Here is a 24,130-nt window from a genome sequence, read left to right as displayed (position 1 = left end):
TTAATGCAACCTCCTCACTTACCCACTGCCTGGTCACAAAAAAGTGGTGTGAAAACTAGATTTACACATTAGTCATTTATTTTTTACTCTACTGTGCGTGTTTTTCTCATAACGCTAAACTTAGTTTCTAAATCATGGTCTATTACTTACAATTTTCACTACAGGGAACAATAGCATTAATTTGTCTGTTCATAGTTTTTAATTCTGGAAGTCTTTATTCTCCTATTCACCGTGTGGTTGTCTTGTTTGTCCATAACCGTAATTCCGTGATAAGTATGCTTTGTATTCTGTTAAGCAGTCTTGCTTACATCCAGCCGGAAAGGGTATGTCGTCGCTGAACAATTTTGACATCCGCTCCCTTTGCACTTTAGTCCATATTCCTGAATTGTCTTTCGCTGCTTCTTCGATGTACAATTCAATAACACTACTGGAAAAGTACAACCCTCCCGTTCACCCTTCTTAACACGAACTTGTCTTTCTCAACACGAACTTCTCATTCTTGAACTACCACTTTTCTTTCCCCTCACTTTGATTTTGCAGATGATGCAGATTATTCGTTTGCCTCTGAACTTTAACTACTATCATCAGAGGATTGTCAACACTCATGTACAGAACTTTGCCCTGTCAAAGATTCTGTCAAGGTTCATGAATTCTTGGAAGGTATCCTAATTTTTCTTGAACCCGCTTTTCGTTAGTAAGCGCAATGTCAGTATTGCTTCACTGGTGCCTTTTTCTTTTCTGAAACAAAATTGATCTTCGTCCGGTATGTCTACAATTTTTTTCTGTTCTTCTGTAATTTATTCTGGTCAGCAGTATAAAAGCTTCATTTATCAGGCTAATTGCCCGTCAGTTTCCACATTTACACTCACGTGCCTTCTTTTGTAATGTGATGACCACGCGTTTCTAGAAAGACAGGGCAGAATAAAGTAGTGCACTGTTATAAGCATAACAGTAAAGTTATAAATAAACTGTTGTTTGCAGGTGATCAAATAATCTTAACGGACTCCGAAGATAAATTACAGAGAGCAATTTGGTCCTTGCACAAGGTAGCAAGTTGTTCTAATATAACAACTAAAATAATGGAATTCCACACTAAGGAGCATTTAAGAGCAAAAATAATGATGATAAACTGCTAGAACAAATAAATACTTTTAAATACCTGGGATGTGAGATGTCGTATATAACACACAGTGATCAAGAATTCCAACAGCTGGTAGGTACTATAAATCGCACTCTCCTCAAAAGTGTTAGAAAAGAGGCAGTACTGTATATTTATTATGTGATAACAGTACCAGTTCTAATGTACGGGTCAGAATCTTGGAGTCTAACCGGCAGTCAAAGGTGGAGGACTGAGGCAGCAGAGATGAGATTCCTAAGAGCCCTATCTAGCTACAAACTCAGAGATCGGAAAATTAGTAAAGTAAGGAATGAACTGGGTATCAGAAGCATACTTCAGAAAATAGAGGAGTAAATAAAGAAATGGCACGAAAGCATTTAAAGGGCGCCAGAAGAGTGAAGATTCAAAAATGGCTCTGAGCACTATGGGACTTAACATCTGTGGTCATCAGTCCCCTAGAACTTAGAACTACTTAAACCTAACTAACCTAAGGACATCACACACATCCATGCCCGAGGCAGGATTCGAAGCTGCGACCGAAGAGTGAAGACCCAAATTTTTCCTCAGGGGAAAAGATATGTTGGTTCTCCTAAGAAGAGATGGAAAGATCAGCTGCATTCTACTGTAGTTGAAATTGGAAAAGGCAAGGACGTCTATAGCATAAGTAGATATGATGATGCTAACAGTGAGTCACAAGTTTCATAGATTTGTTGACATCTGCTAAAATACGCTACTTCCTACACCACCACCACCACCACCACCAGATTTCAGTAACTCTGAAGGTATATCACTGACTTCGTGTGACTTGTTTGGGTTCAGCTCACACAGTACTCTGTGCCCGCGTTACCAGATCCCTTACCTCTCCCACCACTACTTCCTCCTGAGTTTTCGGGTCTTCTCCTCTCCCTTATACAGGCCTACCGAGCGAGGTGCCGCAGTGGTGAAGCACTGGACTTGCATTCTGGAGCACAGCGTTTCAAACCCCGTCCGATCATACAGATTTAAGTTTACCGTGTTTCATATGACGTGCTTAAAGTAAATGCGGGGACGGTTCCTTTGAAATCATGTGTACACTTTCTTTCCCTAACCTTATACTCCGCCTCTAATGACCTAGTCGCCGACATGACATTAAATTCCATTCTTCCGTCCTTCGTAAGGGCTTTCGATGTACTGCTGTCATTTCTACGCACTGTCTTATGTGTTTACGAGAGGTTTTCTTTCTGCACCTCGTATGTTTACACCTTTCAACTTTCTTACGCGCCGTGTTGATTTTTCGTATAATCGTGTCTCTTTCAAAATCCTTAAATGTTACCATTCTTAAATGTTACCATCCTAAATGTTACCATTCTCTAGAAACAGGTTGAAACCGAACTCCTCCATCTAAATTGTTCATGCGTATTTTCAGAGTATGTTGTTAAAAGGGTCTGTTCGCTCCAATGGCTTGTTACGGTTTAATTGCATTTCATTTTATTTTTGCCCCTATTTCTCTTTTTCTCAATATTGCACTGGAAATGTGTGCACAACAGTGCAAATGAAGAAGGTATGCGCTGCGTAATCTGTTTGGAAACAAACTTGATCCACTCTCAGCGGTCGACAACAATAATGCCTCTTTACTCTTCTCCCTCTAGCGTGAACTCAGTTCTGCTCATTTGTGTCTCGGGTTTAATTGTACGATAGTGTTAGTAGTATATTAAGAGTGAAACACAATAGTGCTGATACGTTTAATAATTAACAGTTGGCCGATACGCACTTTATGTATGGCTTCACTGAAAGCCAAAGAAACTGGTGCACCTGCCTAATATCTGTAGGGCCCCCGCGAGCATGCAGAAGTGCCGCAACATGACGTGGCATGGACTCGACTAATGTCTGAAGTAGTGCTGGAGGGTTCAAATGGTGCTAATGGCTCTGAGCACTATGGGACTTAACATCTGAGGTCATCAGTCCCCTGGAACTTTGAACTAATTAAACCTAACTAACCTAAGGACATCACACACATCTATGCTCGAGGCAGGATTCGAATCTGCGACCGTAGCAGTCAAGCGGTTCCGGACTGAAGCGCCTAGAACCGCTAGGCCACCGCAGCCGGCTGCTGGAGGAAACTGACATCGTGAATCATGTGGGGATGTCCATAAATCCGTAAGACTAGGAGGGGGCGAGAAGGCATCCCAGATATGCTCTATAATGTTCATGTCTGGGGAGTTTGGTGGCCAGCGGAAGTGTTTAAACTCAGAATAATGTTCCTGGCGCCACTCTGTAGCAAGTCTGGACTTGTGGGGTGTTGCATTGTCCTGCTGGAATTGCCCAAGTCCGTCGGAATTCACAATAAACATGAATGGATACAGGTGATCAGACAGGATGCTTACGTATGTGTCTGTCAGAATCGTATGTAGACTTATCAAGGGCCCCATATCACTCCAACAGCACATGCCTCCCACCATTACAGAGCCTCCACCAGCTTGAACAGTCCGCTGCTGACATGTAGGGCCCATAGATTCATGAGGTTGTCTTCATACCCGTACACGTCCATCCGCTCGATAAAATTTGTGCGGAAGGATTGCACTTCTGTCACTTTGAACGGTTCCCTTCAGTGGTCGTTGGTCCCGTTCTGGCAGGATCTTCTTCCTACGCAGTGATGTCGAAGATTTGATGCTCTGCCGGTTCCTGATATTCACGGTACACTCGTGAAATGTTCGTACGGGAAAATCCCCACTTCAACGCTACCTCGGAGATGCTGTGCCCCATCGCTCGTGTGCCGATTATAATACTACACTCAGACTCACTTAAATCTTGATAACCTATCTTTGTAGAGCAGTAAAGGATCTAACAACTGGGCCAGACACTTGTTGTCTTACATAGGCGCTGCCGACCGCAGCACCGTATTCTGCCTGTTTACATCTCGCTGTAATCGAATACACATGCTTGTACCAGTTTGTTGGCGCTTCAGTGTAGTACAATGATTGCATATTACAAGCCTTTTTTCGCTGTTGTGATGGTATTTTCATGGTAACGAAGTGTAGTGACAAACATATACATCAAATATTTTTAAAGAGCCACCGAAGAGCACAGGTCCCTTACACGAAATTACTCAGAAGACATCCCTGAACGACTCCTAAATTTTGAGGGTTAAATTTGGGTTCACAATGTACAATCATTTCTGTGTATCACCACACACTATGTGATCAGAAGTATCCGGACATCCCCATGTACTGCGAGTTTGACCATAGACGTTAAGAGAGATGGACCCGCCAGTACTGTTGTCAGCAGAGAAACAGTAGCAGCAGAATCCGTGATTCAGTAGAGCTCAGTTACTTCGAACGTGGACTAATCACCGAATATCCCCTGAGTACCAAGTCCATCAGCGACATTCCAGCCCTTCTAAAGCTTGTCAAACCGACGGTTGTTCATGTGATCATAAAATGGAAACGCTAAGGAACAAGCACAGCTAAACCAAAACCAGAGAGACCTCACGTACTGACGGACAGGGACCGTCGAGCATTGTGGAAGTTAGTTGTAAAAGATTACATGAAACCAGCGAGGCCACAGAATTACTCGCAGGTTCCAAGCTGCTGCCAGCAGTTCAGGTAGCACTATGACAGTGCGTAGGGAGTACAAATAAATGACCTACAATGATCGACACATTTCTGTTGCCAATGCTACTCGACGCTGTATGACAGTGTATGACTGGAAACGAGTGACTTGGTGATGAATAACGCTATACGCTGTAGCAATCCAATGGTTTGCATTTGGCGAATGCCTGGAGAACGTTGCTTGCCATCATACAGAGGGGTCCAAAAAATTGCATCCACTGTTTAAAAGTCCATGACTGGCAAACTAATTGACGGAGTTGTCTCATCTTTGGTAGAGTAATAGTTTGTAATTCCGGCAATCGCCACACAAGCGTTGTATTGCGTTGTTTAGTTTTGTCAGATGACAGTCGCCAGATAGTCAGTGTTTTGTTCTTAGTTGCACCTAGTTACTCGAGCAAACATGGCTGGCGCAAGGCTTAAATTCGATGAAAGGAAGTCAGTTTTGAAGTGGTATTTTAAGTACGAAAACATTAATGAGGTTCAACGGCAATGGCGAAATGAGTATCAAACAGAGCCACCGACGCGTTTAACGATTCGTCGCATTCGAGACAAATTTGAAGCGGAAGGCAGTGTTAAAGATGTACACAAACAACGATCTGGACGACATGTAACAGTAACAAGTCCAGCTAACTCCCGTCGTGTGTTACAACAACTCAATCGCTCACCACAGAAGTCTGTGAGACAGTGTGCCCGTGAAACTGGAGTGAGTCGCTCAAGTGTTCGGCGAATTTTGAAGACGGCAAAGTGGAAGTGCTACATCCCACGATTGCTACACGCAGTGAACGAGGACGGCACAGTTACCGTTGAGGTGTACCTTCAGAAGCTTCAGACATCCATTTTCCTGCCGTCCGAGACTTGTATGGAGACGGAAGAGTTTAATATCAACAAGATGGTGCCCCAGCCCACTACCAAAATCGTGTTAGGGCGTATCTTGACGAAAATCTACCAGAAAGATGGATAGGCCGTAGAGGTGCTGTGGAGTATCCACCACATTCCCCAGATCTAACTCCTCTGAACTTTTACCTGTGGGGAACACTAAAGGACGCCGTTTATCGACAAAAGCCACGCACATTGGATGAACTTCGAGAATCCATCGTACATTAATGTGCAAATATCCAACCGAACACGTTGCAGTCAGTAGTTCGTGCTGCAACTCGGCGGCATCGTTTGTGTGTGGCTGTTAATGGTGACCATTTCAAACACCTACAGTGATATCTTTAAATTGGACTTTAAGCTACACTTTCACTATAAATGAGACAACTCCGTCAATTAGTTTGCAAGTTATGGACCTTTAAACAGTGGATAAATTTTTTTGGACCCCTCCGTATTTAGTGCCAACAGTGAGGTGTGGATGTGGTGGTACAGTATGGGGCTGTGGTTAGGAAGTGGTCTCCTCTTTGCGCTTAAAAAAAGCTAAATGCGGGAGGATATGTACACATTTCACAGCACTGTGCTCTGCTTACAGTAGAGGAACAGTTCGGAGAGGATTATAGATTGTGACAGTATGACAACGCTCCCTCTCATAAACAAGCATGAGTGAGGGAATGGTTTGTGGACAATAACATTCCTGAAATCGACTGCCCTGCCTTGAGTCCCGACCTGAGCTCAATGGAACACCTATGAGATGAGATAGAACGTCTCTGCGTCCAACATCACTACAACACTTCTGGCCATTAAAATTGCTACACCAAGAAGAAATACAGATGATAAACGGGCATTCACTGGACAAATATAATATACTTGAACTGACATGTGATTACATTTTCACGCAATTTGGGTTCATAGACCTTATAAATCAGTACCCAGAACAACCCCCTCTGGCCGTAATAACGGCCTTGATACGCCTGGGCATTGAGTCAAACAGAGCTTGGATGCCGTGTACAGGTACAGCTGCCCATGCAGCTTCAACATGATACCACAGTTCATCAAGAGTAGTGACTGGCGTATAGTGACGAGCCAGTTGCTCGGCCACCATTGACCATACGTTTACAATTAGTGAGAGATCTAGAGAATGTGCTGGCCAGGGCAGCAGTCGAACATTTTCTGTATACCTAAAGGCCCGTACAGGACCTGTAACATGCGCTCGTGCATTATCCTGCTGAAATGTAGGGTTTCGCAGGGATCGAATGGAGCGTAGAGCCACGGGTCGTAACTCATCTGAAATGTAACGTCCACTGTTCAAAGTGCCGTCAATGCAAACAAGAGGTGATCGAGACTTGTAACCAATGGCAGCCCATACCATCACGCCGGGTGATACGCCAGTATGGCGATGGCGAATACACGCTTCCAATGTGCGTTCACCGCGATGTCGCCCAACACGGATGCCACCATCATGATGCTGTAAACAGAATCTGGATTCACCCGAAAAAAATGACGTTTTGCCATTCGTGCACCTAGGTTCGTCTTTGAGTACAGCATCGCAGGCGCTCCTGTCTGTGATGCAGCGTCAAGGGTAACCGCAGCCATGGTCTCCGAGCTGATAGTCCATGCTGCTGCAAACGTCGTCGAACTGTTCGTGCAGATGGTTGTTGTCTTGCAAACGTGCCATCTGTTGACTCAGGGATCGAGACGTGGCTGCACTATCCGTTACAGCCATGCGGATAAGATGCCTGTCATCTCGACTGCTAGCAATACGAGGTCGTTGGGATCCAGCACGGCGTTCCGTATTACCCTCCTGAACCCACCGATTCCATATTCTGCTAACAGTCATTGGATCTCGACCAACGCGAGCAGCAATGTCGCGATACGATAAATCACAATCGCGATAGGCTACAATCCGAGCCTTTATCAAAGTCGGAAACGTGATGGTACGCATTTCTCCTCCTTACACGAGGAATCACAACAACGTTTCACCAGGCAACACCGGTCCATCTGCTGTTTGTGTATGAGAAATCGGTTGGAAACTTTGCTCACGTCAGCACGTTGTAGGTGTCTCCACCGGCGCCAACCTTGTGTGAATGGTCTGAAAAGCTAATCATTTGCATATCACAGCATCTTCTTCCTGTCGGCTAAATTTCTCGTCTGTACCACGTCATCTTCGTGGTGTAGCAATTTTAATGGCCGGTAGTGTATTTGTGGTTTCGGCTTTTGGGAAGGAATGGACTACAGTTTCTCCATAGACTTTCAGAGACACCTCACTGAAAGTGTATCCAGCAGGGTTCAAGCCATCATAAAGGCGATGGCTGGACACACTACATATTAATGTCGACTAATAGGTGTCAGTATACTTTTGATCATACGGCGTAACTGACATTTCGATGAATTTTCACAAGTCACTGTTATTATCTTCGAGGTTTTGCAGTTTTCACAAGCAGTAGCCCGAAACTAGTGGAACCCGAGGTAGAGGATGTTGCGGACCATCACGGAACTGTGGATGTTGTCAGCGTCTGAGGGGGCGACTGCAGCTGTGACCTCCGCAGTCCGCTGCGCTTCTTGCGCGACTCGGTTGGCCGCCGCTAGGGCGTGCCTCCCGTGCCAGCCAGAGCGGAACCCGACCCACGTTCTCCCCGTCACGACGTCCTCATCGCCTGCCATTTGTGCTAAGAGAGAAAACAGAGCACTGTACTTTTACTCTCCAACTTTCTCAATGTTATAAAACGTTATCCTTTGATAAGAAGCTTCGCGTAGAAGTAAAATTACGTTCAGTTGGTAAATGTTACCTTTTCTAGAATGTAGTCTGGCTTAACTTAGTTGACAACTGACCTTCAAGGTCCAAAGTTCAAACGATGTCGCGACAAGAACAGTCTTCCGGCAACCACCACGTACAGGGTGATCGAAAAGTCTGTATAAATTTGAAAAATGAATAAATCACGGGATAATGTAGATAGAGAGGTACAAATTGACACACATGCTTGAAATGGCTCTGAGCACTATGGGACTTAACATCTATGGTCATTCAGTCCCCTAGAGCGTAGAACTACTTAAACCTAACTAACCTAAGGACAGCACACAACACCCAGCCATCACGAGGCACAGAAAATCCCTGACCCCGCCGGGAATCGAACCCGGGAACCCGGGCGTGGGAAGCGAGAACGCTACCGCACGACCACGAGATGCGGGCAACACACATGCTTGGAATGACTTGGGGTTTTATTAGAACCAAAAAAATACAAATGTTCAAAAAATGTCCGACAGATGGCGCTTCATCTGATCAGAATAGCAATAATTAGCATAACAAAGTAAGACAAAGCAAAGATGATGTTATTCACAGGAAATGCTCAATATGTCCACCATCATCCCTCAACAATAGCTGTAGTCGAGGAATAATGTTGTGAACAGCACTGTAAAGCGTGTCCGGAGTTATGGTGAGGCATTGGCGTCGGATGATGTTTTTCAGCATCCCTAGAGATGTCGGTCGATCACGATACACTTACGACTTCAGGTAACCCCAAAGCCAATAATCTCACGGACTGAGGTCTGGGGACCTGGGAGGCCAAGCATGACGAAAGTGGCGGCTGGTCACACGATCATCGCCAAACGACACGCGCAAGAGATCTTTCACGCGTCTAGCAACATGGGGTGTTTTTTTTCGGTTCTAATAAAACCCCATGTCATTCCAAGCATGTGTGTCAATTTTTATCTCTCTATCTACATTATTCCGTGGTTTATTAAGTTTTCAAATTTATACTGACTTTTTGATCACCCGGTATATCCTTTCTCCTCGACGATAGGAAAATAGCTTTGAAGCCTCTATCTCGTACAAAAAAAGTCACCTAAAAAACTCTGGAACTCACAAGACATGGTTTAGATCCCTATAGGGTCTATTGTATGTCAAAAATCTGTTCTTAATTTTTATTAGTGTCAGAACTACGCTTTTCTTGATATAAGAGAATTTTTAGTGTCCGGAAAAGTTGTCTACTTGAGTGTCAAAGAGACGATTATTTCTGTGTGTAAAGAAACAGAATTACCTATACGTAAGACGCATTTACCATGGACTATCTAATTCGCCATATGAGAGGAAAAAGTATCTGCAAACAGGGGCGGAATTCCAAAAGCCATAAAAAATGTAATTTAAGTAATGAACCGTTATCTGCCGTACGTGAAATCGTATTAAATGCCAGAACACACAAGGGACAGAATGAAATAAAAAAATTGCCTTGTACTGAGTGAAACTTATTAAGTTTTTCTCCGTGCGAATCTACAACGCATTTATTATTTCAGATCTTGTTTGCAAGTTGTGTTCGAGCACAAACAAAAGAAAATCTCAGGTTCATCAATCCTATTCAGCAACTTCAATTATGTAGTAAATATACTACATTTAATCTTGTTATTGTTGGTTACAGGATAAGTTACGGCGTAAAAATTCGACTTATAGTAAGATTATTCTCAAAGCTTTTGCAGACTGTAAAACTAGTGACATTACAAAATGAAATATTGGGGCCTAATTTTAAGGAGCTGCTTGGAGGCAGCTTAATCACTGTGGAAGAAATTGTTGTATGTAACATAAAATAGAATTTTTTAGTTCTTATTCGATTACGTTCACACCCAGCGAAGTGCCGCAGTGGTAGCAAAACGGTTCAAATGGCTCTGAGCACTATGGGACTTAACATCTGAGGTCATCAGTCCCCTAGAACTTAGAACTACGTAAACCTAACTAACCTAAGGACATCACACACATCCACGCCGGCCGAAGTGGCCGTGCGGTTAAATGCGCTGCAGTCTGGAACCGCAAGACCGCTACGGTCGCAGGTTCGAATACTGCCTCGGGCATGGATGTTTGTGATATCCTTAGGTTAGTTAGGTTTAACTAGTTCTAAGTTCTAGGGGACTAATGACCTCAGCAGTTGAGTCCCATAGTGCTCAGAGCCATTTGAACCATTTTTGAACACACATCCACGCCCGAGGCAGGATTCGAACCTGCGACCGTAGCGGTCGCGCGGTTCCAGACTGAAGCGCCTAGAACCACTCGGCCACACCGGCCGGCCAGTGCTAACACAAAAATGGTTCAAATGGCTCTGAGCACTATGGGACTTAACTTCTGAGATCATCAGTCCTCTAGAACTTAGAACTACGTAAACCTAACTAACCCAAGGACATCACAGACATCACACACATCCATGCCCGAGGCAGGATTCGAACCTGCGACCGTAGCTGTCGCGCGGTTCCAAACTGTAGCGCATAGAACCGCTTGGCCACCCCGGCCGGCAGTGGTAACACATTTGGCTAGTATTCGGGGAGGTGAACGTTCAAATGTCTGTTCGACCCACCAGTTCCCAACGATTTTCCTAAATTGCTCATGATAAATACAGTGATGGTTCCTATCCGCCAACATTCCGGGCTTTTGCGTCATTTCAAGTAATGTCGTCGTCAAGAGGATGTTACACACTAATCTTTCTTTGATTTCGTCCATGAGTGGCAGTTATGCCAGACTTGGTTCAGTTTATTGTTCCGGCTTTTAATGTTGCGTCGTAGAATGTCACTAAAATTCTGTGGTAATTGGGCGAAGTAGTTTCCCTGCAGGACACACTGTCGAGTGTTGGTGGAGTGAGTTAACTGTTGTAGCGAAAAAAGAGTTCGCACGCGTCAGGCAATGGTGTTCAGTCCCAGCATTCTGACAACAACGATTTGTGTACGAAGTTGGCGTTAAACAGGTCTTCGCTTGTCCTACCGAAACCGGAGACGAAAAACAGTAACATGTTAATTCTTCCCATCTGTTATCTTTTGTAGACAACGAAATACTAACCCCCCATTTTACTTTTAACTTATTCAGTGTGAAGATTTAATTACGGAATTTTGTTACATTCTGCAGATGAAAATGGTAAAACAGTGTCAGTGGTATGGAGGTGGAGCATCACCAAACAACGTTCTTACATTGTCACTCTGTCGCATACGATCGCTTGGCCATAGATATACAGGGTGATTCAAAAAGAATACCACAACTTTAAAAATGTGTATTTAATGAAAGAAACATAATATAACCTTCTGTTATACATCATTACAAAGAGTATTTAAAAAGGCTTTTTTCACTCAAAAACAAGTTCAGAGATGTTCAATATGGCCCCCTCCAGACACACGATCAATATCAACCCGATACTCCAACTCGTTCCACACTCTCTGTAGCATATCAGGCGTAACAGTTTGGATAGCTGCTGTTATTTCTCGTTTCAAATCATCAATGGTGGCTGGGAGAGGAGGCCGAAACACCATATCCTTAACATACCCCCATAAGAAAAAATCGCAGGGGGTAAGATCAGGGCTTCTTGGAGGCCAGTGATGAAGTGCTCCGTCACGGGCTGCGAACAAATGCTTGCTGGATACGTGCATTTCGAACGAAGTATGGTGTTAAACCTCCTGATAGGTGGTGTATTAAACGTTGGTATAAACACGCTGAACAACTGTCGTCGATTCACTTCTGCCGTACTCAATAACACAAAAAGCTTTCTGTTGAGCAGTCGCCATCTTAGCATCAACTGACGCTGACATCTAGTCAACAGCGCCTCAAGCGAACAAATGTACAACTAAATGAAACTTTATAGCTCCCTTAATTCGCCGACAGATAGTGCTTAGCTCTGCCTTTTGTCGTTGCAGAGTTTTAAATTCCTAAAGTTGTGGTATTCTTTTTGAATCACCCTGTATTATTTTTGCATCAAACACCTCGATATTATATACCCTGTTTCTGCAGAAAATCCACATTTTTTGCTTTCATCTAGCTCTTTATGCTCTAGTTGAATTTTTTTCGCGTCATTTCAGACGCTGGTCTTTCGAGAAAAAAGTTCCTACACCGCCCTACCTCGTTCGCAGCTCGTGGTCCAGTCGCTAGTGTTGCTGCCTCTGCATCACGAGGCCCGGGTTCGAATCCCGGCCGGGTTGGGGGTTTTATCTGCCCGGGGACTGGCTGTTTGTGTTGTCCTCATCACATCATCATCATTCGCGACAGTGGCTAGATTGGATTGTGAACAAATTGGACTATGTAAGAATTGGGACTTTGTACGGGCGTTGATGACCGCGCAGGCGTGCGCCCCACAAACCAAGCATCATCATCTACACCGCCCCACCTCAGGCAGTGCCAACAGTATAAGAGAGCACCCACAGTTCTCATATTTTGGGCTTAAACCAGCTTCTCAGGTGCTAGCAGCAGCTGAGAGTTTTAATTTGGTGACCAGAAATCACCCAAGCTCTGCTACCTGCAGCTGATACGGCCCGTTCCCGAGAAACAGCACTCGTACCCTCGTCACAGCAGAGGGAAAGTATCTGTGTGGGAGTAGTGAACAGCTGGCTGGCGGAGGTGAGTGACCCGCAGACCGCTTCAGATTGCTAAATGTCAGAGGGAGGTTCGCTGGGCGGCGGCCAGACTCGGGCATATACCGTGAGCCACAGCTGAGTCGCTGCCAAAGGCCCGGGGCGATCCGCGGCCTTCTCCTGTGGTTGCCAGCCTGACAACACTCCGGCGTCCGCGCAGCTGAATCGAAGCTGACAGCGCCTCTTGTTCCGAGAAGAGGCAGCTGGCGGACGCCGCAGCCACTTCACGTATAGTGTGGACAGGCGGCGATTTTCTGGGTAGTGTAATTGTTCGCCAAAGCCAAATTTGAATTGCGTAATTCAGACCGATTGTATGGTTAGTATGAACAGAAGGGGGAAAAAAATTGGTGCACGGACATCCAATGTCGGAAAATTGTGCACAATGTCACGGGGCGTATTTGCGATTAACCCTCCTACTACCACAAGTTTTTTGTTTCACTGAGTACAACTGTGATGATATATTAGCAGTATTTTAATTAACTAACATAAAAACCTACTTACAGCGGTTCAACCTAACATTCTTCATTTCTGTTTTCCCAAATGGTACTTTCAAGGGAAAAAAATAGACTGGAATCATATTGACCCCAGTGGTACTCAGTGGATGAATAAATTTTAATGTGCAGTAAATATAAAACTGAAAAAAACATTATTGGATACGACTTACTCAGAGGGAGATTGTCATATGCTCTGGAAATAATACCTTTGAAAGCAAGGGAGATATCTGCTTCCAATGTGCTTATGGGATCAAATAGACCCAGTGGTATACAGGAATGGTACAACAACAAAAGCCGAAGCAAGCAACCTTTAACACTATATAAGTGGGAATTAATGTTTTTATTGTTGCAAGTTTTTCATATTACAGCCGTTCAATGCAACTGTTATCACTATTTTCATTAATGTTACATTCAAGAAATAAACGAACAGTTTCAATTGGGATCATACTACTCAAAGTGGTGCTCAGTGCAAAAAGTATGAATAGATTTTAATGTGTTGTAAATATAAAAATTAACAAAAACTTCATTGGACACGAAATGACTCAGTGAAAGAAAGTCATATATTTTGAAAATAATGGTTTGAAAACAAGAGAGAGATATATTTTCATTGTGCTTGTGGGGTCATATTGACCCCAATGGCACTAGGAGGGTTAATAAGCGACAATTGCAATAAACTGCATGAAATTAAGAATACTGGGAAACTGCATTATGTCTATGAACGACAGTATTTACTATGCACTTGTGAAGCTTACACTGGATTGTTGATAATGTGATATTCATCAGCTTGAACACAGACAGTCTACAGACAACTGCAGTTGTGAAAGCTCACACACGTATCTGGCAGGTCAGAAAATATAGTAGACATCTCAAAAAGAAAAAAGCTCAACCAACAAACACTCAAAAACAATGAATACTTGAGGAAAACCTACTTCTAAACTTTTAAGAAAAGATTTTCATGAGGAGAATCTGTTATTACTGTACGTCTCCCTATGTATAGCTCTCGTATAGATGCTGAAGATCAAATTAGAGTAACAGCTGCACACATACAAATAAACATCAATTGTTCTCGGCTCTTTCCGTGTTTTGAAAGCGAAGGACGGAAATGGAAAGTATTGCACCGTGAAGCACCAGTCCGATATTTATCACTAATCTCTGTGTGGTATTAAATGATCAAATTTTCATTCGATTCGGAACTCATCATCATCATCAATAATACCATAAAGTGGGTGAATAGGAACTGTTATCAACTTTAGAAGATAAAGATTTATAATTTTGAAAAGAAACTTGAAAATCAAAATTGTGTATGATTATAGATCTTGTTCCTAACTTCATACTTCAATCTACCAGGTATAGAATGGGATAGTCACACAATCAGAACTGGAGCCAGGGACAGAGACTCTTGTGACATTATCCTGACTGCCTTGTCCGAGAATTACTTCGAGCAGATAGTTAGAGAACCAACTCGTGAAGCTAACGTTTTAGACCTCATAGCAACAAATAGACCGGAACTTTTCGACTCCGTGAATGTAGAAGAGGGTATCAGTGATCATAAGTCAGTGGTTGCATCAATGACTACAAGTGTAATAAGAAATGCCAAGAAAGGAAGGAAAATATATTTGCTTAACAAGAGTGATAGGGCACAAATCGCAGAATATCTGAGTGACCACCATCAAACGTTCATTTCTGAGGAAGAGGATGTGGAACAAAAATGGAAAAAATTCAGAAACATCGTCCAGTACGCCTTAGATAAGTACGTACCGACTAAGGTCCAAAGCGAGGGGAAAGATCCACCGTGGTATAACAATCATGTACGAAAGGTACTACGGAAACAAAGAAAGCTTCATCATAGGTTTAAGAGTAGTCGAATCATAGCTGATAAGGAAAAGCTGAACGAAGCGAAAAAGAGCGTAAAGAGAGCAATGAGAGAAGCATTCAACGAATTCGAACATAAAACATTGGCAAACAATCTAAACAAGAACCCTAAAAAGTTTTGGTCATATGTAAAATCGGTAAGCGGATCTAAATCCCCTATTCAGTCACTCGTTGACCACGATGGCACCGAAACAGAGGACGACCGAAGAAAGGCAGAAATACTGAATTCAGTGTTCCGAAACTGTTTCACTGCGGAAAATCGTAACACGGTCCCTGACTTCAGCCGTCGCACGGACGCCAAAATGGAAAATATTGAAATAAACGATATCGGAATTGAAAAACAACTGCTATCACTTAGTAGCGGAAAAGCATCCGGACCAGACGAGATACCCTTAAGATTCTACAGTGATTATGCTAAAGAACTTGCCCCCTTTCTATCAGCAATTTATCGTAGATCGCTGGAAGAACGTAAAGTACCTCGCGACTGGAAGAAAGCGCAGGTCATTCCCATTTTCAAGAAGGGTCATAAATCAGATGCGAATAATTATAGGCCTATTTCGCTTACGTCAATCTGTTGTAGAATAATGGAACATGTTTTGTGTTCTCGTATTATGACGTTCTTAGATAATACAAATCTCCTTCATCATAACCAACATGGATTCCGCAAACAGAGATCATGTGAAACTCAGCTCGCCCTATTTGCCCAAGAAATTCACAGTGCCGTAGACACTGGCGAGCAGATTGATGCCGTATTCCTGGACTTCAGGAAGGCATTTGATACGGTTCCGCACTTACGTTTAGTGAAAAAAATACGAGCTTACGGAATATCGGACCAGGTTTGTGATTGGATTCAGGATTTCCTAGAAGATAGAACACAACATGTCATTCTTAACGGTTCAAAATCTGCAGATGTAGAGGTAATTTCGGGAGTACCGCAGGGAAGCGTGATAGGACCTTTATTGTTTACAATATACATAAATGACTTAGTTGACAACATCGGTAGCTCCGTGAGGCTATTTGCAGATGACACGGTTGTCTACAAGAAAGTAGCAACATCAGAAGACTCGTACGTACTCCAGGAGGACCTGCAGAGGATTAATGCATGGTGCGACAGCTGGCAGCTTTCCCTAAATGTAGATAAATGTAATATAATGCGCATACATAGGGGCAGAAATCCATTCCAGTACGATTATGCCATAGGTGGTAAATCATTGGAAGCGGTAACGACCGTAAAATACTTAGGAGTTACTATCCGGAGCGATCTGAAGTGGAATGATCACATAAAACAAATAGTGGGAAAAGCAGGCGCCAGGTTGAGATTCATAGGAAGAATTCTAAGAAAATGTGACTCATCGACGAAAGAAGTAGCTTACAAAACGCTTGTTCGTCCGATTCTTGAGTATTGCTCATCAGTATGGGACCCTTACCAGGTTGGATTAATAGAAGAGATAGACATGATCCAGCGAAAAGCAGCGCGATTCGTCATGGGGACATTTAGTCAGCGCGAGAGCGTTACGGAGATGCTGAACAAGCTCCAGTGGCGGACACTTCAAGAAAGGCGTTACGCAATACGGAGAGGTTTATTATCGAAATTACGAGAGAGCACATTCCGGGAAGAGATGGGAAACATATTACTACCGCCCACATATATCTCGCGTAATGATCACAACGAAAAGATCCGAGAAATTAGAGCAAATACGGAGACTTACAAGCAGTCGTTCTTTCCACGCACAATTCGTGAATGGAACAGGGAAGGGGGGATCAGATAGTGGTACAATAAGTACCCTCCGCCACACACCGTAAGGTGGCTCGCGGAGTATAGATGTAGATGTAGATGTAGATACTTAAAATTAGATTTGGGACCTAGCTCTCACTTTTAGGACATAAATAAATACAAAACTTGGAGTTTCTATTCACACTGCAGAGAGGAGTGAAGAGGGGAAGCATTGTTAATCTCATTATTCGTTATATTTATCGGCCTTCGGGGTGAACAGGGACAGATCAAAACGTGTTGTGGTTGTAGGAGAATTAAGAGACAAAATTTATCTAGTCTAAAAAACGTTTAATTCAGTACAAGAACTTAAAATATTGCATGAGTTGGGGTTTTTAATTCTATTGTCCAAAAATACACTGTTATATCTCTAGTTACTTTACTGTAACATTAAATCTATGAACTTGATTTGTTTGTTAATACGTTAAGTCATTGGCATCATGTTTCAAAACGATTCTTTGAATTTGCGAGGTGTATCCCCGTCAGTAAAGAGCTTTCGAACATCTCCTTGGCTAAATAAATGACTCCTCGTGCGGGTCGGTGTGGTCGAGCGGTTCTAGGCGCTTCAATCTGGAACCGCGCGACCGCTATGGTCGCAGGTTCGAATTATGCCTCGGGCATGGATGTGTGTGATGTCCTTAGGTTAGTTAGGTTTAAGTAGTTCTAAGTTATAGGGGACTGATGACCTCACTTGTTAAGTCCCACAGTGCTCAGAGCCATTTGAACCCCCCCCCCCCCCCCCCGTTTTTGTTTTTTTTTTATTACTCCTCGCCTGTTAAAATAAACATGTTTAGTCTGCTCTTTTTTTATCGACGTAACTTTTCCTTCTAAACAACAAATTGTACATGAATTGTACTTTTTCCATAGTCTTTAAACACGTCATAATCTTTCGGGTTGAGAACAGTACAGGTGATATCTCATTTTCGTCAGATTATTCTTCTCAGAAAAGAATGACGATTAGTGTTTCTACTCACACCACAAATATAGAAAACACAACTCTACATTTTCAATTAGCCGAAATACAAGTCAGATTAAAGTGTTCTTTAAAACTGAACGATTGGTTAATGAAACAGAACTGCAAAATTGCTTACCATATACTTAAATTAAAACAGTTTAGACTGGTACTTACAGATAACATTCGAAGTAAGCAAATTTTGAACCACATCCGATGTTTGTCGTAGAGTGAACCAAACATCAACTGACAGCGTCGCCAACATTGAAATTCACAGTTTACCTGTTAGACGGGGGCGCTACCATCCTAGACAAACAACTCTTTGAATGATATTCCCATTTATTTTCCGAAATCACAGCATAGAACTTTCTCGTAAGTTTCGTTTCTGTTCATCCCTTTGTTGCTATTCACCCCATTTTACGGTATGAAACACGGTCACGAACTCACTCGTTTTCGTTGTAGCATGGAAGAAATAGCCTCCGACTGTCGTCTTGAGGAATTTATTTCTATGTATGAAACCAAGTATTAGTTCATTCCTCAAGACATTTGAGGTGCATTATCTTGCTGGAATATGCCACTTGGTACCCTGGTTTGAAGGGTATGACAGTAGGGTTTACCACTCTTGCCCGGAAGATTGTGATAAATTTCACATGCACGTCGTCTGGGCATGCTGGAAAAGTTGTAGTAGCGTTATACACCGCGAATAGCCATCGTGTACTCACACCATACTTTATCTGTGGGAGTGGCTTTTTTCTGTAGTGAAAATTAGTTCGCATAAGCATGAAATTTTAGTCAGCATATCTCATAGGAATATAAATACATCAGTGTCAGTGTGGTAGCGTTCGGTCAAGATGTTAAAATTCTCCTTTCCGTCAGTGTACGAGATGTATGAGAAAAGTAATGACTGACAATACTGAGAGCGATCTGGAAACTCTGTGTTGTTCTGCTTGTGTAGACCATTGTGTACATCCCTTCTCAGTCGGAGTTCCAGCTTCGTACAGCAATCACGTGATGTTTGAGAGTGCCATCAGTGAAGTTGTGTTTTTGTTGCGCGGTAGGTAAATGAAACAGCGGAATTTATAGCAACGTTACGCCGTCGAGTTTTGTGTTACACTTGGGGAATCAGAGAAAAGTTGAAACAGGCCTGTGGGGAACATTCCTTATCAAGAGCACAAGTTTTTTGTTGGCGCAAATCATTTTTGGAAGTCCGAGAACACGTTGAAGATGAACCTCTCTCAGGGAGACCTTCAACTTCAAAAACCGAAGAAATCGTTGAACGTGTGCGTGCTCTTGTGAGATCGATCGACGTTTAACAATAAGGACGATGGGTGACCTGTTAAACTCTTTCACCGTACATCAAATTTTAGCAACGTTTTGCACATGCGGAAGGTTTGTGCCAAAATGGCACCGAAAAACATCACAACTGAGCGGAAGAGTAATCGAACAAACATGTGCGCTGATCTTCTTGAGAGGATTGCCGATGATCAAGAATGGTTCAGTCGTGTCAACACAGGTGATGATTTTTGAGTACGATCTTGCCAAAAAGTAGCAAAGTGAAGAATTACGCACTGAGACCTCCTGGACCGAAAAAGCTCGATTGAGCAATTAAAAGTTCAAAACAATGCTGCTTTTTTGACAGTAGAAGTATCGCACACAAAGGATTTGTTCCTCGAGATTGTCTACCAAGTGTTTTAGAAAGAGATCCTCGAAAAGCTCAGGAAAAGGATGAATCTACTGAGACGCGACACTGCAGACAAGTGGATGCTTCATCATGACAACGCCCCATGTCATACGGCAGCTTCCATGACGGAATTTTCAGTCTGAAAAGGCATTCCTATTGTTTCAAAGCCCTCACTATTCACATGAGTGCTTGTTACATTTTTCTTTACCCGAAATTGAAAGATGTCTTAACAGGACGTCATTTTTGGATTCTGGAGAACATTCAAAAGAGTGTGATCGACATGTTAGAGGCTCTACCAGGTGAAGCCTTTCAGCGCTGCTACCAAGAGTGAGAACAACGATTTCGCCGGTGTGTAACTGCCGAAGGGCACTACTTTGAAGGATGTAACGTATTACTACCTTTACGACGTTTCTCATCGACGCATATACGTTATCTCGCATTTATAGCTGTTTCTCTCAAACAAATAATGATAAAAATTCAGAAATTCAGGGTCGCCACCAGCCCAAACCCTTCCTAACCATTTAGAAAAATACGGAGCTGGAAAATTATTAGTTTAATTACTTTAATAATTTAATTACAAGTTTGCAAATTTCTTTAAGTAGCCAGATAAATAGCACTCCATGTCGTGCATGAAGCAACTTGATTAATTCAGGATCTTCCACGTAGATTATTTATTGTATCTAAGTAATTGGTTGCACATCCTAACTACACATAACTGGTGCCTGATTAGAAATATTTAAGTAAGAATTCCGTGAGAATGTAACAGAGCACAAAACGGGGGTGGGAGAAAATGATACTATCATCTCCTTTGGATTCATACCATAAAAATATCTCAGTGAGATTCGCATTACGATTCTTCGCATGCAGTATTCTGGACAGAGGCTTAACCAACGCACGAGGCTGTGCGATAATTATCCAACATTCTAACTGCGTCTGCTGCTTGCAAATGGCCGAACTAGAGCACGTGGTGCATTCCGAATCAAACTGTTGTGCTGCTTTGTAGAAAGCGCACGAAAGAACAGATATTCTTGCAGAAATTATAGCTCATTAAACAAGCAAATTGTTAAAATAAAGCCTATTGCGGTGCCGTGGTGGACCAGAAGGGTCATTGATTACCAAACACTTGGCACAAAATCGACACACAAAGACAAAAGCAACTTCCACAAAATAAAAGATTAAAAATCATTAAAAATCATACTCTCCTCGACACAGTCTTACACTCACGTACGGTTGAAGTGATCATAACCAGCTTTTCCTAATCAGATTTACCGTTTGAAATTCTACTTCATCGTTGTTCAAAATGAACAAAGTAACTTCCACACTTTTAACTCAAACACCCAAAAATCGCCTGTTTAAAGCAATATAATTATGGCACGATCGGAAAAATAACTCGCTTCACACGCTTCAGTTAAGCTGAACTTCTTAAGTTCAAAATGGTTCAAATGGCTCTGAGCACTATGGGACTCAACTGCTGAGGTCATTAGTCCCCTAGAACTTAGAACTAGTTAAACCTAACTAACCTAAGGACATCACACACATCCATGCCCGAGGCAGGATTCGAACCTGCGACCGTAGCGGTCTCGCGGTTCCAGACTGCAGCGCCTAGAACCGCACGGCCACCTCGGCCGGCGAACTTCTTAAGTATTTCAACAGTTGCCGGCCACGGTGGCCGAGCGGTTCTAGGCGCTTCAGTGCGGAACCGCGCGACTGCTACGGTCGCAGGTTCGAATCCTGCCTCGGGCATGGATGTGTGTGATGCCCTTAGGTTAGTTAGGTTTAAGTAGTTCTAAGTTCTAGGGGACTAATGACCTCAGATGTTACGTCCCATAGTGCTCAGAGCCATTTTTTGAACCATTTCAACAGTTAAACCTAACGAAGCCCTAACTCAACCTGCTTCCTATCACCTGAACCTCCCTTAAAAGCTACGATTCGTACTCACCAAGCGTTCACCGAAGAGTGCCGCTTTCTCTTTCAAGATTACCTAGCTCCCCGTGCAGCGGAAGCTACCAGAGGGGTAGCCCTCCGTCACGAACCTCACACACAAAAACATCCTTCGACACAGCCCTCAACTAAGATGGGTAAACCTCTCTGTTCAGGTATTGGAAACCTAAGTTGGTCATCCCGTGCTCTCCTTCGAACGAGAAGCAACATCGTCTGCTCCCAGCAGACGATGACCAACTCAGCGTTTCCCAGACGATGACCGACTCAGCGTTTCCCACGAAACAAAACCGAAACCCCACATTAAAACACGCATATAATATTCAATAGGCCTCATTTGAGTGCTCAGTCTTTCTGGAAGAGTTCATGAATTGAGAGCTACAATCAGGTAGTAAAGCGAATAGGTTGTACCGAATTCGACAAGCGTCTTATGAAACGACTTCACAGACGCGTTTCAAGGGGACAGTATTGTTTGTAAAAAATGGAAACTTTCGTAGGTAAAAATCAGTCTCAATACTTTTCTCACAAACCTCGTATATGCGTAGTCAAAAATATCATCTGCCATGCGCTGCACAGTAAATGTCAGAGAGTAGATGTAGATACAAATGTAGACGTTGTAGAAAGAGACGAGAAAAATGCAAATCAGATTGACTGGACATCGATCCGGTCTCGTCCTCCCTATTACTTAACTACCCGCTGCAGTCGCTTCTCTCCGAAGGGAGCGCATGCCACCAGTGGCGGCGGCTGACTGGCGCCAGCGGGCGTCGCTGTGGAGGGACTCCGTCACGGTCAGGGACGTGGACAGGGGCGCTGCCCACGCGTGGCGCAACTATTCGCGGGAGTGCCAGCGCCAGAGACAGCTGAAATAGCCGGAACGGCATTTGTCACTCGCGCCCTGGCGCCAATTGGCCGCTGCGCTCTGAGGGGAAACCGTTCCGTCGAGTTCGGCGGCAGGAGACAGCTCTGGCTTAAAGATTTCAGTTCCGCAACGTTTCCACGAACGCGTTCCAGAGTACGAAATGTGCTTCACGGTAGATATTTCTCACTGTTTACGTGTAACACAACTTCCGGAAGACGAAAACCGAATGCTGGAAACCGATTTTCACTGACGAACTTACACGATAAGACCTTAGTCGGTTTTGCTGGCCCGCCACACAACGCGAGGTTGTTTGTGTAATATACAGGGTGAACATTAGTAGAACCGACAATTTGCAGGGACGGAACCTGACTAGAAATGGAGGAAAAAAGGTCCTATTAACATGTGTCTGGAAAAGGATGGCGTGTGTGCAACGACAACAGATCGTCCCGAAACGCAGTACAAAAAAAAAAAAAAAAAAAAAAAAAAAAAGTGTGTGAATCTTATGGGACTTAACTTCTAAGGTCATCAGTCCCTAAGCTTACAGCCGGCAGGGGTGGCCGAGCGGTTCTAGGCGCTACAGTCTGGAACCGCGCGACCGCTACGGTCGCAGGTTCGAATCCTGCCTCGGGCATGGATGTCTGTGATCTCCTTAGGTTAGTTAGGTTTAATCAGTTCTAAGTTCTAGGGGACTGATGACCTTAGAAGTTAAGTCCCATAGTGCCCAGAGCCATTTCAACCTAAGCTTACACACTACTTAACCTAAATTATCCTAAGACAAACACACACACACCCCCATGCCCGAGAGAGGACTCGAACCTCCGCCGGGATCAGCCGCACAGTCCATGACTGCAGCGCCTAAGACCGCTCGGCTAATCCCGCGCGGCCGCAGTACAAAGCTGCATCGATCCATGTCACAACATATGTTCAAAGTGGCCCCGTGGGACGCGAGGCACATGTTCACACGTCGCATCACGGATTGTCGCACTCTTTCGCTCGTTCCGGCCTCTCTCCTAATAGCGGCACAGGCGTCGTGAACACGCTGTTGGAAGGTCTGCGCATCAGGTACTGGTTCGGCATACACGACTCTTCTCTGATGCCTCCAGAGATAAAAATCCAAGAAGTTTAAGTCTGGCCATCTAGCAGGCCATGCTACAGGGCCTCCGCGCTCTACACAACGTCCAGGGAAGATGAACCGAGCGAGGTGGCGCAGTGGTTAGACACTGGACTCGCATTCGGGAGGACGACGGTTCAATCCCGCGTCCGGCCATCCTGGTTTCGGTTTTCCGTGATTTCCCTCAATCGCTCCAGGCAAATGCCGGGATGGTTCCTTTCAAAGGGCGCGGCCGACTTCCCTCCCCATCCTTCCCTAATCCGATGAGACCGATGACCTCGCTGTCTGGTCTCCTTCCCCAAACAACCCAACCCAACCCAACCCCCCAGGGAGGATGATGTTGAGGTGTCGGAAAACTGTAGTGCAGAAGTGAAGTGGTGCTCCATCATGCAGAAACCACATAATCTGTCGTAACGCCAAAGGCACAGTTTCAAGCAGCCCATGCAGAGTATTCCCCAGGAAGTCCAGGTAAGATCCTCCGTCGAGGCGTTCGCGAGACATGACCAGTCC

General features: G+C 43.8%; 1 protein-coding gene across 1 annotated transcript in view; it reads left to right on the top strand.

Moving 5' to 3' along the window:
* LOC126458447 (phospholipid transfer protein C2CD2L) overlaps window positions 1-24,130 on the top strand; it is a 598,436-nt gene that overhangs the window by 203,593 nt on the left and 370,713 nt on the right. The window lies entirely within an intron of this gene.

Source organism: Schistocerca serialis, chromosome 2 (genome assembly GCF_023864345.2).
Source record: "Schistocerca serialis cubense isolate TAMUIC-IGC-003099 chromosome 2, iqSchSeri2.2, whole genome shotgun sequence".
NCBI lineage: Eukaryota > Metazoa > Arthropoda > Insecta > Orthoptera > Acrididae > Schistocerca > Schistocerca serialis.
Note: the sequence above shows the minus strand (reverse complement) of the source record. Positions and strands in the feature narration are given on the sequence as shown.